The sequence below is a fragment of the Lampris incognitus genome, chromosome 2, assembly GCF_029633865.1.
Source record: "Lampris incognitus isolate fLamInc1 chromosome 2, fLamInc1.hap2, whole genome shotgun sequence".
Taxonomy (NCBI): domain Eukaryota; kingdom Metazoa; phylum Chordata; class Actinopteri; order Lampriformes; family Lampridae; genus Lampris; species Lampris incognitus.
Window position 1 is genome coordinate 23,372,710 of NC_079212.1, and position 14,774 is coordinate 23,387,483.

The 14,774-nt window shown below is 44.8% G+C and overlaps 1 protein-coding gene across 1 annotated transcript in view; it reads right to left on the reverse strand.

Annotated features, from left to right (window-relative positions):
• The window catches only part of LOC130108307 (monocarboxylate transporter 1-like), a 40,594-nt gene that overhangs the window by 13,356 nt on the left and 12,464 nt on the right, over nucleotides 1-14,774 (reverse strand). The gene's annotated exons all lie outside the window — the stretch shown is intronic.

Here is a 14,774-nt window from a genome sequence, read left to right on the forward strand (position 1 = left end):
CTTGACCTTGTGTAGTCCTTCTTTTACCCAACTATTTGTTGTTATGTGTGATTACTGTATCTATTGATGTCGACTTCCCCTAATGTTTAATTTACTTTAAGTAGCTCTGGAGAAAAGCATCAGCTAAATTTCTTTATTTCAGAATGAAATATCAGTAGGGAGAGGTAGCTGTGTAAAAAGGGAGGGGGCGGAGGAGATATAAGATAATAGGCATACAGGCAGAGAGAGAATGACAGAGACACAAATTAAAAGCTATGATTGCTGGTATTTTGCGATTATTTTGAGTGGAAAGAGTCGTCACAGTGAGACAGAAGAGCATCTGTGTACCTGATGCATTTGTGCCAGACCATATGCCAACAAACCAGTAGCTGACAGGCTAAATATGCCAAATGCACAAAGGGGTCATTCACCTTATGGACCTATATGCTAATAAGATTAGACCTCAAATCATCATGCACAACATACAACTCCAAGAGCCTTTGGTGTGGACTGCAGCTTATACTTCCTATACATTTGTACAAGGCTTACCAATCCTTTATGTCACTGAAAAATGGGGTCAAACAAAAAAAGTACCTTTGTATCTAAAATATAAATTCTATGTAGAATTGTAGCATGAATGTTAGGAACAATTCCCACCAAAACAAGAGTTGACCATGTTACTGTAATCATCAAATACATACATTAAAACACAACTGATGGGGGTTGGTCATTGCTGACCAACCCCCATGAACCCCCAGGTTACCCATGAACAAAAGAGTTTGAAATTCTTTGGCGATAACCTTCTTTGTTGAATTCTCTCCTTTAAATGTCCTCTTGTGCCAGTGGAAGAAAAAATTCTTAATATAGGGTAAACATAACCGAGTTATTCTTGGGTCTGACGTGAGATCAGCTCTGCTACTGTTTGGGCTATTTTCCTTAGATGCTCTCTGGACTACAATTTTAAAGATACAGAGGCACTGCGATGCACTTTACTAAATATTTAAATATGCAAGGTGAGATCTGAACGAAAATAAAATGGTGTGATGCCATATCGCCATCTTTGAAGCGGTGGAGTCATGTGAGGTCGTGTCAGACCATAGTGACCCAAAAGAAGCAAAATTTGCTTATCTGCCCCCCCCCTTTCTTTTTTAATGGCACTAAGCCCTAAGACAGGAGGGAGCAGGTAGTCAAATTTTCACCATCATGCCAGTCTAAAAGTTCACAAGAACTGTGACAAGTGGCTCCTCTACTGTACATGGCATTTAGCCTTCAGATCACGTTGTAAACAACCACGTCCAAATAATCATTACTCTGTCAAGCTGTAATAGTAACTGATTAACTCAGCTTTGTGATTAAAGGGTGTTGTGTGGCCTGCTCTGCTAATCAGCAGCAGAACTTGACAACTGTGTGTAGTTTTAACTCTACTCATGCAATGTTTTAGAATTAGCTTATAATGCAGCTGTAGCCTAAACTTTAAATTACAAATTACAATGCATCTTTCATTGCTGCTCATCCATCAAAGAGTCAACACAGTGAGAAGGATATTGGTACGTAATGAAAATCGTATTGTGTGTGTGTGCGTGTGCATTTTTCCCTACCGGAGCCATGGAGATTTTACCGTCTTGCACGAACTTTACTTAATAAATTCACTGCTCTTCCACTTGGCTTTGCTTCAAGACTGCAAAATCCTGGGCGGGCGGGCGGGGGGGGGGGTAGTGGTGACTGAGACGGCACCCAAGTGAGTCCCTGTTGGTCTGCTGCTCTCTGCAGACACATGTGAGACCACTCTAATTTAAAGCAGCACGTTTTGTCCTATGAGTTAAACAGATGGGATATAAATTACCACATGCACACCAACACACATTTGTGCATGTGTGCCAGTTCCTGGAAGCAAAGGAGAGGTTTCCTCCTCTAAGAGCACTACTGTCATTTTACCAACCTGCTCAAAAAGATTCCACCCTAACAACACCAATATACTTCTATACCCACGCTTGTGCTCACCAAACTCTCCACTCTTCCAACACATATCGAGAGCAATATGAAACGCACAACTAGTAACTGAAATCCCATAAAACTGCCGGTCACGATGTGGTGAGCTGTGGGAGACTCTATTGTTCACTCAATTTCAAATATTTACATAAAATGACAATGTCCCTCTCCATTACCAGGCAAGAACCACCACATTTAAAAGTGTCAATTTAGGCTATGTTCAGACAGCATACAAATCTGATTTCTCCCTTTAATATAGATTTTAGAAGGGGAGAGATGATCATGCTTCTCACGCTACAGTATTATTACATTAGGGCAGTATGGTGACTTATTTGTAAACAAAGGCGTATATGGATCTGTAGCAAATCAAAGCTGTTTAAGGACCCATATGTAAAAATGAAAACACCCATCTCTACTTTGAATTTAAGTTGCAAACATGCTCCTATGTTTATTTTCTAAGCAGCATATGTACTTATATTTCACAGTGTACATTGCTAAAATCGTAGCATGTAGAAACCTGACAGTCAGACTCTACTATCCCAATGAGATAAAAAAAAAAAAAGTCAGCCAACTGTGAAGAAATCAGCCAAGAATATCAATTTCATCATTCAAGCAGTTGGTATTCAGACTGTGGGAACTTGTCCTTCCCACACCTGCCAGATTTTTTTCTGTAACTTGTTTTTTTCCTGAATGGATTTGCTCAAGCCCTCTTCATTGCCTCCCCTTCCAAGGTACCAGCCTGCACTCTGGCACGCCACAAAGTACGGTGAATCCAGTAATTAACGTCATATTCAACCGGATTACCCAATAGCAAAAAGTATCTGTTGATAGAGGGGGATTTTTAATGGCCTGGTTTTTAACAGGATGTGACTCACCGTGGTTTGGGATGTGGGAGTCAGTGTGAGATAACATTTTGCTGAAAGTGTGATCAGATAAGAGATTAGCCTAAATGCTCTGTGCTTGTTGAAGAATCCCAGCTATTTATAAGTGGCCATGGCCTTTTTGTGGCCATGTGACAGCCATTTCCAAACCCATCTTAAATTGCTACAATACTATTTCATAGTATAGACCTTGCACAGAACTCAAGAGAAGGTATTGAAATAACAAGACAAAACCTCAAGATAACATCACTAAGCTAAAACTGCTATGTAATTATTTCCACAAAATATTATGGAAAACCATTTCAATCTACCATCACAATGGTAATATAATACTATATTCTGGTTATGCAGACATCTATGCTATGTTAAGGGGACCAACATAGTCACATGGTTAACCACTCCAAAACACAGAGGTGTGTATGTACACTGGCATAATGGTAGTTTCACTTCTTCCATGGCATCATGCTTGTACCTCCATGTCAATTACCATATTGGTTCATGATATGGAGATGTAGAGTGGCTGTGCGAAATCAATGAGGCCCGACACGCACTGCTTATTGTGGGTTGAGGATGATGACATTTTGTGGGTTTGTGCGGTGTGTAAACAAGTGCTCAATTGCCTGATTCTTTGTGGTGAAACAAAGTACAGAATCTTTGACACATTGCGCGTCTATATTGCATAATATCAGCAATGGGTGTGCCTGTTAAATAGCACAGGTTACCCCTACCTGTCAAAACCTGAGGACAAGTTACAAGACAGTGACTCAAAAGAAGATTTCAAATGAACCAGCCTACAGACCTTAGCCTGCAGAGATCTGTTGTTATCCAACTGAAACGGCAATTATAAGCACAAGACAATGGTTTCCATAAGCAATATCTCAACAGGCAGCATATGTATCTGGCTACTAATTGCTAGGCAATGTCTCTGGGTCATTGTTTTCTGTTGACCCCAATTCACTGCTATCTAATCCCAAAGACAAGTGACTGGCCACTCTAGATGTATGACTACATCTTCTCCAATCATCATCCAGCTGACTGAGAAGCAATACAAATGACTTAACTTTTTAAGCGGACAATTTAATGGTATGATTGGTAGGTCATCCAAAAGTGAGAGACTTGAGACTTGCAAGGAGCTGCTTCTCAAGTTGCTAGTAAAGGGGCTTGCAGCACAGCCCCTCTACCAGTGACTTCACTGACAGTTATGCATACACACATGCTTGGCCACAACAGCCATCTCTCTCATGTTGCAGATTGAAGCTGCGTTCCAACTACAACCTGCCTACAAACTAAACCAAACGGAAGGTGTGTTCCAACTACAACCTGCCTACAAACTAAGGCTGCGTTCCAACAACAACCTGCCAACAAACTAAACAAAACTGAAGCAGCATTCCAACTACAACCTGCCTACAAACTAAACCAAACTTGTAACCTTTACCTCAACCCATCAAAACTCTACGTAATTTACACCATTAATACTCCTTATAGCTCCAAACAGAACCTACCAAGTTCCAAACTGGTAAGCTATACATCAACACTAACCAAACCAGCAGAAGACCAGGCATTGCGTCCTTATCTTACTTACAGCCTGGCCTTCCAGTACTCAGGAGGAATGTGATGACTACAGGAGTTGCACTGCAGCCAGTTTCCCCTCAGGCCTGACATAACCCACAAGTTTAGGAACAGGGCCCAGAATGTATTACCTTGGAAGTTATAATACATTAATCATCTTCAACGATGTTTTCACCAAGCCAAATATGAAATGTAAAAAAAAGCTGTTTTGGCACAAACATTCTTTACTGCAAATTTGAGAGAAATCTCTAATGTATAAGTTAATTTGGTTATGAAGCATTCCAAACTTGATAATAGAAAAAAAGTCAGTTTTAAGTAAGTTTTATTGAGGACTACTGACAGCTGATGAATATCTATACCTCGGTTAAGTATTATGAATTCCTTGCAAAAGCCTCAATTGCAAAGAGCATGGATTCAGTAAAGTGCTGAAAGTGTTCCATAGGGATGGTGCAATAGACTGTCCACAGTTCTGTCTAGTTGGATTAGTAGTTGGTCTCTACGCTGAGCAGTTTGTGCCATCTCATCTGAGAGTTGCTCAAATGGATTAAGAGCTAGTGACTGGGCAGGTCACCGAATTAAGATGAATTTCTTTTCATATTCATGAAATATTATTTGGACAATCCCAGCCTTGGGGCATTATCCTGCTGAAAGAAAGTTGACCCTTACATAGCCACATCACCACCAACCTGCAACGTTGACACGCAGCATAGTGGATCCATGGTCTCGTGATTTCTACCTGCTGTAGTTCTCCCAAAAGAGTAAAACATTGGGGAACAGGATTTGAAGACTAGTTAATTGCCTCTTACAAACAATTTGTGTCCAAGTATGTTGACTTGTATTTTTCTTTATGAGTTTTTTTCTCCCCCTCCAATCAATATTGCACTGAACTGCCAGCTAATGCATACCGTTTATTGTTACTCTGAATAATTTTACAGCCTCCTTTGGCCGCTTGACAATGAGTTATTTTCCACTACCTTGCCATTGGATGAATGTCCTTTGGGTGGTGAACTATTCCAGATACACACAGGACACAACTGAGTGAAAAGCAAGCCAAAAAAAAAATTCACATACACCGAAACCAGATTGCCTAGAACCTACCATTATATACTTTAGTTCAAAGACACTTAAATGCAGATTTTACTCACACACAATCCATGTTTAAATAGTATCAATCCTTAAAAATCTCCCTTTTACTCTCCAGTCAGTCCATTTACAGTTAAAAGCAGGCAACGAAACATTTTGCACACTTAAGACTGACTTGGGTATCCGATCTCTGCCTTTCACTTAGAGGCCACCCACGTTGGTTTACTATCTTTTGAAGTGAAAATGGCCAAAATTCTTCCCAAAACATGCAACAACAAAAAAAACATGCAAAAAAAACTATGATTATCTCCTTTATTGCAGGAACACTATTTTTGAGCATCCCAATATTAACACACGGGCATGTAATGTTATCATACCAACTCACTTTGCATGGATTGATACCCGGAGCAGTGGAGAACACATCAGAGAAACATACCAAAGCCAGAAAACCATCAGAGATATAAAGAACTGTCGACTTAAATTCAAACAAGTTAATGGCCAAAAATCCAAGAGCTGGAGTGTGGCAAACTACCAACTTAATGTCCTTCCCTTCATTATGGTTTATAGGTTGCGTCTCTCCCCTACAATATAACGGCAACTTTACTAGTGGTCTCATAATGAAAAAAGGCTCCTCTGCTGCACTGGAGAGGGGTATTCAGGATGGGCTTGCAGTCTGCTGGACACACACATATGGTGCCTCTGATGCTGAATGTATGTCAGGTAAATTCCTGAGAACAGGGATGCCTCAACTGACATTTTTCCATAACCCAAGTAGTGTGGGTTTGGTCCATTGAGGAGGCCCAAAAAGGGAGCGTGCACAACGGTCATGTGAAGCCATCATGCCTCTCCCTGCAAAATGACCAATTTTACCGACCATTTTCAAAAAGCAGGAAATTACAAGTTAACATAAATTTCAGTTAGATTTTTATGCAGCTTGAGATCAAAAGGTGGAGAATCCTAACAGACCTAAGTCTTTATATAATGCACAGGAACTTACTAAAGCTACTGGATTCTATATCGACAAAGTTGGGCTTAGTAGAATATTGTGGGCTGGAGGACTCAAAGTGAAAAAAGGGAACCTTTCTTAAGGACTGCCCTATACACCCACACACACACACACACACACACACACATGCACAGATGGACAAAAATGACTCAGCATTCCTCCTCTTGATTATTTCTGAGAAAGAAGGGGGCAAGAAAGAATAACTGTAAAACCAAATAATTTCTTAGTAGGGTTAATTTATATTCTGAATTAACTCAACTTCTTTTGAAACATCTCAAACTTGAATGACACTTATTCGAATGAGATTTCAAACAAAAACAATCACCTTGCACGTGTGAACTGTACACTGAATAAACGTAAAGACAGCTGACTACTTTTAGGCTAGTTGATGTTGAGCGATTGCCCAGTAGCATCCTGCCAGCCACCTACTCACTAACGACCAAGCAAAGACTTGCTACAGCCAATGAACATATGGACTGAAGGGGTCATCCAAGAGGCAAGGAGTGAAGCTGGCAAGGACCATCCACTCCTCTCATGTTACTGATGGGGTTTGGGGTGGAAATTAGCCAGGCTACTAGTGACTTCACGCACACACTCACATCCACATCGAGGCCAACTGTGTTAGGAAGCTACCTCAGCCAACACACACATGCGCATACAGACACACACAAAACGATGCCCACAGAGAGTCAAGTGGTCAAGTCCTCTGCCTCTCAATCCACATACTTTCCCACCAAAGATTCCCCACCCTGTGTTCCCATGACTTTCTCCCACTTTACTCTCCCACTGTCATCTAAATAAAAGCATAAAAAAATGTGAATGAAAATCATGTTCTCCTTTTCTATTCAAAAAGCCAGAAATTGGGATGGTGGTAAATCCCACAGGCAAGGCCCAAACAACTTTATATCAGTAGCTGAAGAAGAAAGAAGGGCAAGGTGGAATACATGGTTGCATTCATAAAGGGAGGGTATCAGGCTTCTTTTATGCTGTCATCTGCCTTGTGTGAGAGGTCCTATTGCTCTGAGCTGGAGCGATCCTGTGTGTGTGTGTGTGTGTGTGTGTGTGTGTGTGTGTGTGTGTGTGTGTGTGTGTGTGTGTGTGTGTGTGTGTGTGTGGCGCCTGTAAATGAGGACAACTCCTTAAGGAGTTTTCAATGAGGCCATTCAGCTCTACAGTAACAAACATTCCCTTGACCAAAGCATGTGAGGGACTCTGAAACTATGGGAAATGCCAATCAAATAACAAATATTACTCTTTACAAACTTCAATATTATAGATTGTATCACATAAAGGAATATGCCCAAGACTTGTTATTTGGTTTACATTGCCTCCAAGATAACAAACTGACATAACTGACAGAAGTTAAGTTTCCTCCCAGGAAACTATTCTGAAGATGCAGTTAAAGGAAGTTTTATTGTTGTCTGTTGAGCCTCCTTAGGATTTCCAAATACCAAATATTCAAAAACAGAAAACACACATTGGAAAAAACAACTGCAAGTATAGGGAAACAGAGAATGTAGGATAAGGTAACAGTCTCTTTAGTCCTTATGAGAGTTAAAGGGAAATTTAGCTGATTTTCAACCTTATTCCCATGTAGTAAACTATAGCGGTGGCATCTCTAATGTACAGAATATTTGTCAATGTTGTCTGTATCACCATAGCCTGCTATAGGGATGTGCAAATGTCAATTTTTCCAAGTCGACTAGTCAGGAGGTCGTCTCAGCAAATGGTCAACTAGTCCGTCTCAAGAGAGGCCTATTAGGTTCTACTTTTTTGGGGCCCGCTTGTTTCAGCGAAGACTAATTTTTAATGTGTGTAGGCCTGGATAACAATAATAAGGAGTTGCATGTAAAAAAAATTGGTGTATCGTTAATCTATGTTTCATTTACACCATAATTTTATTCTCACCCATAGGCCGCGGAACCGGTATGGCCAGTAGGGCCGTGGCCATACCTACTTTGGCGTGCATCAAACATAAACATGTGTAAAAATTCAAATCGCAAATACGTTACATTCTTAATGTATTGCACTTTTGCGCGCTTCCCGGGCTAATTTCCACTAGCTGTAAGCCTACGTACAGTACGTAGCCTATCACAAGCAACAAACTCTGTTTCCTAATGATTGATTGGTTATTTGTGTCACGTGAGCTTAGCGTCACACGGACGTGAATTTCACAGAACAAAATACCAGCGCTCTATGTAAGTAGACTAACTGCTAGTGTGTTCGCTAAACTTTAAGCAATAGTAACGTTCAAATGAATGATGAAGCGTCGAAAATAACGGATTTCTTCGGGTCAAAGTTAACCAAGGTAGCTGAGACAACCACCGTCACTCCAGCCCACAATGAGCCCTGTGAGGAACCAGAAGTAGAATTTCTAACTGTCGCTGCTCAAACTAGCCCCTCTGCTGCTACCCTCAACGTTATGAGTCTATCGACAGATGTACACAGGCTGTTGAAATTGTTTTATACAATTCCCGTGTCAACTGCCAGCGCCGAGAGGTCTTTCTCAACCCTTCGTCGTATGAAGACTTATCTAAGGTCAACAATGACTCAAAGGAGACTCAATGACTCGATGTGCAGCCACACACACAGGGATGCTTTGGCCAATGTGGATGGTCTCGCCATTGCCAGTGACGTCATCCAGCACAACGAGAGACGGAGGAACTTCTCTGGGAACGCGTCCCTACAGACACAATTGGCCGTGTCTGCGGGTGGGAAGTCGGATGTGGGTATGTGTCCTGGTCGCTGCACTGGCGCCTCCTCTGGTCGGTCGGGGCGCCCCCGGATCGGCGGAGAGGAGGTGGAGCGGCGAAAGGGACGGCTCAAGAGGAGCTGGGTAATTGGCTGGATACAAATTGGGGAGAAAATTGGAAAGGGAAAAAAAAACTTTTCTGGGAACGTTTTAGACGGGGTGGTGAGCGTTGACATTTTTTAATCCTATGCAACTGGACTTGACGTGTCAAATGATTTATGCTTTCTAATCATACTGATTATACTATTTGATTGTGACTCAAGTGTAGGCTATAATCAGGACAAATAAAAACGGCAATAATAAATAATTTAAATAAAGTTATGCGTTACGAGTGTGGCTTGGGGGGGGGCGTCACGTCATTCTTGGCCCTACCCATTCGAAATGCGTTCCGCGGCCTATGTTCTCACCATAATACATCACAGCAAGTCATGCCATCTACTAACAAGTGTTTCCCTCCAAAAGGATGTCGGCAAAATGACAGGGACGTACGTTTGCAAGGGCTCCAAAAACACAGAATGGGACAAATATCCAAAATGTCAGTTCTTGATTACAGTCCAAATTGTCTTGTTTACAGACGGCGGGTTGGTAACTTTTTGCGCTGTCTCTGAAGTAACAAAAAAATCCACTTTAACTGAAGATGCGCCAGTGAGATCCATTATATTTAAATTATAAATTTATGACCACGCAAACATGGCCCGCAGTCTCACTCACTAACCTGGTTGTGGCTAGATGGGATACAGCCACGGACGGAAGTGACGCAAAATCTCACCGGGCATACTTCGTTGCTATGGCGATAGCTAGCCTAGCTAACCTCCTGAGTTACGAGTTTGGACTTTGGTTTTTAAAGCCAGATGAATGATGAGTCGGATGAATTAGTTTTACTTAATATCACTACAATTTCACTTAATAAGAACTGTTAATTGTGTATTTTAAATGAAATGTCACTGTTGCTTGTGTGTAGATACTGCTTCCCAATGCTAGCAAGCCAGCCAAGTCTATATAAAACAGTAGCTAACGTTAGCTAGTGTCTGCGACACTGTAGCTATTTATCTATAGAGATAACATTATATTTAAAATGTCAATTCTGTGCATTTATCCCTATTAAGTAATAGGGTTTGCTACGCTCCCTTAGGAGTGAGTGGCAGGAAATAAACTACAATGTATCAGATTCATCGCCAGTGCATGGACACTGTATAACCAAACATACGTCCTGCTAAAGTTACATGCCTAATGTGGACTTTCGAAGTAAAACAGTCCTACATTGATTACCATCCGTTATCTGCACATACTGTCATACCTTACATGGTTCAGCCAGAGTCAGACGTATAAGTATCTTGGTTTGGCTCCTTTCTTCAGATGGTAGGGATGGCATTGAATGTCATGCTCTCCACAATACACAAAAACACCAGAACATATCAAGATAATAATCCATTACTTTACAGACTGTAATATAACATCATAAAATAAAAATAAATACGCCCGGCGAGATTTTGCGTCACTTCCGTCTACGGCTGTACCCCATCTAGCCACCATAGACATATTGCAGCGAATTCGGGGGGGACAACGCAACCACAGGAACTGCCGCGGCCGGGAAGCGAACCTGTATCGCCCGCACCGCAGGAGGCATCGCTAACCGCTCGACTAAAGGGTCAGACCCGCCAGCCAGCGGCCAGCGTGTCTTCTTATCCATGCGCGTTACAATATAAAGAGTAGACGCCGCATTGGCTGTTGGGGCGCGAGAAACACGGCCGCCATCTTGGACCGGTCATCCTACGAGTTGCCTAGCAGCAGAATACACGACTGAGAAAGATGCCAGAACACTGTTCAGCATATTCCTGTTCCAATCGACGGACCGTCGAAAACAGGGCTCGGGGGATTACTTTTCACAAGTAAGATTGAACATCACTATTGGTTGTATTTTGTGAATATAATATTACTTTAGTGTATTTATGTCCAACTGCGAAATCGTAGCCAGCTAGCTAGGCTATGCTCAGTGCCGGTGTTCACCCGGCTATGAACTGAGACTTTATAAGTCATATTCCATAACACTGACTTTACAACTGACAAAAGAATGCTATTGTACAAATAAAACAATATTAACGTTACTGGTATTATATTGACCAGCGAATTTTACACAGGTGGCACAGACTGTATTATTCACATATAATCCAACCTAACAACAGTAAGATAGGGGAGAACCGGGCCGAAAGTAACACGCCGCGAAATTAGCACACAGCTTTTTTCGAAGGAAACAAAACAGGACATGACGCAATTAAGTCAGTGTGTGTGTTTGTAAGACCTCTCCCTTCTCCCAAAAAATTGGCGCGATACGCAGTTATTTAAAAAAGTTATAGAGCGAAAGCTGTCCTGTGATGTGTGCCGTGCGAGCCTTGTCAGAGATGCTGTCCCATCATCATTTGACGAGAGCTACCCACCACCTTCTAGCCCTGAAACACAACGGCGGGCCAGTGATTCCATCACAAGGCACAGTGAAGGTTAGATTTAATTATCTTGTTTTAAAAAATATTTTAATGTGTATATTAAAGTTGCTTTGTTCTTTGTTCTTATTTTCTCTGTTCTGTAAAGTGTCTTTGAGCACTGTGTAAAGTGCTATATAAATATAATGTGGCAGGAATGAGGAAAAACACAGGAGACAAAGGCGAGTTTGATGTTTATTCCTCAACTCCAAAAACCAACTGCAGCAGGAACAACCCTGCACCGGTCAGCCCGGGAACGTAAACCACGCCCCCAGCTCACAGTCCTGCTGGGTGAGAGGCATAGCCCCTGGTGTCCGCCACACAGCCCCCCCCCCCGAACACCCAGAAGGGACTCCTGGAAAGAAAATTAGTGTCTCACTGGAGGCTTAAGCAGCCTGCCATAACGGCTGCGCCGTCCCTCAGCCGAAACAGTAGGTGAAACACAGTCCAAAGCCGGCTGAGAAGCAGAACGCTGAACCCGTGAAGACACTGCCGGGGTCCTGGAAGGAGGACGACCCCGACGGGGAACCTGGGCCGGAAACACAACTTCGCCTGCCACCCTGTGCGCCGGTTTAAGCCTATCAAGCGTGACACGCTCCCTACGCCCACCCATATCTAGCACAAAACCCTTAGGACCCGTCTCAAGAACCCGAAATGGGCCATCGTATGGGGGTTGGAGGGGCGAGCGGTGAGCATCATGCCGTACAAAAACAAAACGAGCCGACATGAGCTCCGCAGGCACGAACGACCGCGGAAAACAGTGGTGAACGGGGCCTGGAACCCGAGTGCTGTCGGACAAAAAAGGATAAACGGCCGGACGGGGTCGAGGAGCGGAACTCCCAGGCAAAAATTCCCCAGGGACGCGGAGCGGCTGACCGAGCACCAGCTCAGCGGGTGACGCGTCGAGGTTCTCCTTAGGAGCCGAACGCAACCCGAGCATAACCAAGGTAAACGATCCACCCAGTTACCATCTAAGAGCACAGCGCTGCCTTGAGCGACCAGTGAAAACGTTCACACAAGCCGTTAGCCTGAGGGTGATACGCGGTAGTGCGGTGTACCTGCACACCCAAGGATCGCGCAAGTGCCGACCAGAGCTCTGACACGAACTGGGGGCCCCTGTCTGAGGTGATATCTGACGGAGTGCCGAAACGGGCGACGCAGGAGGAAAGAAAAGCGCGTGCAACATCCGAGGATGTTGTGGAGGATAGAGGGACAGCCTCTGGCCACCTGGTGGTCCGATCTACCATTGTGAGCAAGTGCGTAAAACCCCGTGAAAAAGGTAGAGGGCCCACCAGGTCCACATGCACGTGGTCGAAACGTCTGGCCGGGATCGGAAACGGTTCGAGGGGCGATTTAGTGTGCTGGTGGACCTTAGCGCGCTGGCACGCCACACATGCAGCTGCCCACCCCTTGACGTCCTTGCGGAGGCCAGGCCAGACGAACTTGGAACCGACCAACTTCACCGACGCCCGAACTCCAGGGTGTGAGAGGGAGTGAATCGAATCGAAAACTCGACGGCGCCAGGCCACTGGAACAACGGGGCGGGGACGGCCGGTGGAGACATCGCAGAGAAGGGCAGGACTGCCTTCCTGCATCACAGCGTCCTCTAGCTTGAGACCGGTACGCGTTGACCTAAGGGCAAGGACGTCCAGGTCGCTGGGCTGGTCGGCAGCCATAGCAGAGAAATCCACACCGAGGTGCACAGGACACACAAGCACAAGCGACAGACAATCAGCAACAGGGTTGGACTTCCCGGCCACATGCTGAATGTCCGTTGTGAACTCTGTGATCGCCGCTAGGTGGCGCTGTTGAAGTGCAGACCACGGCTCAGTCACCTCGGACATGGCACAAGTCAGCGGCTTATGATCCACATAAGCCGTGAATGGGCGACCCTCCAGCAGGAAGCGGAAATGCCGGGTTGCAAGATGCAGTGCCAGCAACTCCCGGTCAAAATCGCTGTACTTGCGCTCGCTATCCCGCAGTTTGCGGCTAAAAAATGCGAGTGGCTGCCACGCATTCGCCACACGCTGTTCAACCACAGCCCCCACGGCTATGTCAGACGCATCGGTTGTTAAAGCTATGGACGCCGTGGGTGTGGGATGGGCGAGGAGGGCAGCGTTAGCCAGGGCGCACTTAGCTCCGTCAAAGGCCTGGACCTGTTCGGGAGTCCAGTCGACAGGGTCGTTAGCCTTCTTAAGCCGCAGGGCTTCGTAAAGTGGCTGAAGGAGGTGGGCAGCGCGAGGGAGGAAACGGTTATAGATATTCACCATTCCCAAGAATTCCTGCAATGCCTTAACAGAGACCGGGCGGGGAAATTCCGCCACCGCTTGCACCTTAGAAGGCAACGGGACCGCGCCTTGCGGCGAAATGCGGTGACCCAAGAAGTCAATCACCGGTAGTCCAAACTGACACTTGGCCGGGTTGACTATCAGGCCGTGTTCGTCCAGACGACGGAAAACCTGTTTCAGGTGCGCCAGGTGCTCTTCAGCTGACGGACTGGCCACTAATATGTCGTCGAGATAAACGAACACGAAAGCAAGGTCACGCAACACCGAGTCCATCAGCCTCTGAAAGGTTTGCGCTGCCCCCTTCAAGCCAAAAGGCATGCGCATGAACTCAAAAAGCCCAAACGGGGTGATCACTGCGGTCTTGGGCACGTCCTCTGCGCACACGGGAACCTGATGATAGCCGCGCACCAGGTCCACCTTAGAGAAAATAGTGGTACCTGCCAGGCGCATGGAAAAGTCCTGTATGTGTGGGATGGGATAGCGGTCATTGGCGGTGACGTTGTTCAGGCGGCGAAAATCGCCGCAAGGCCGCCACGACCCATCCGCCTTGGGCACCATGTGAAGCGGCGAGGCCCACGGGCTGTTGGAACGCCTCACTATACCCAGACGCTCCATGATGGCGAACTCCTCCTTAGCTATAGCCAATTTTACCGCGTCGAGGCGCCGCGCGCGCGCAAAAACTGGCGGTCCCAGAGTGGGAATGAAATGTTCTACCCCGTGTTTAGTACCCGCGGTGGAAAAGGCAGGCGT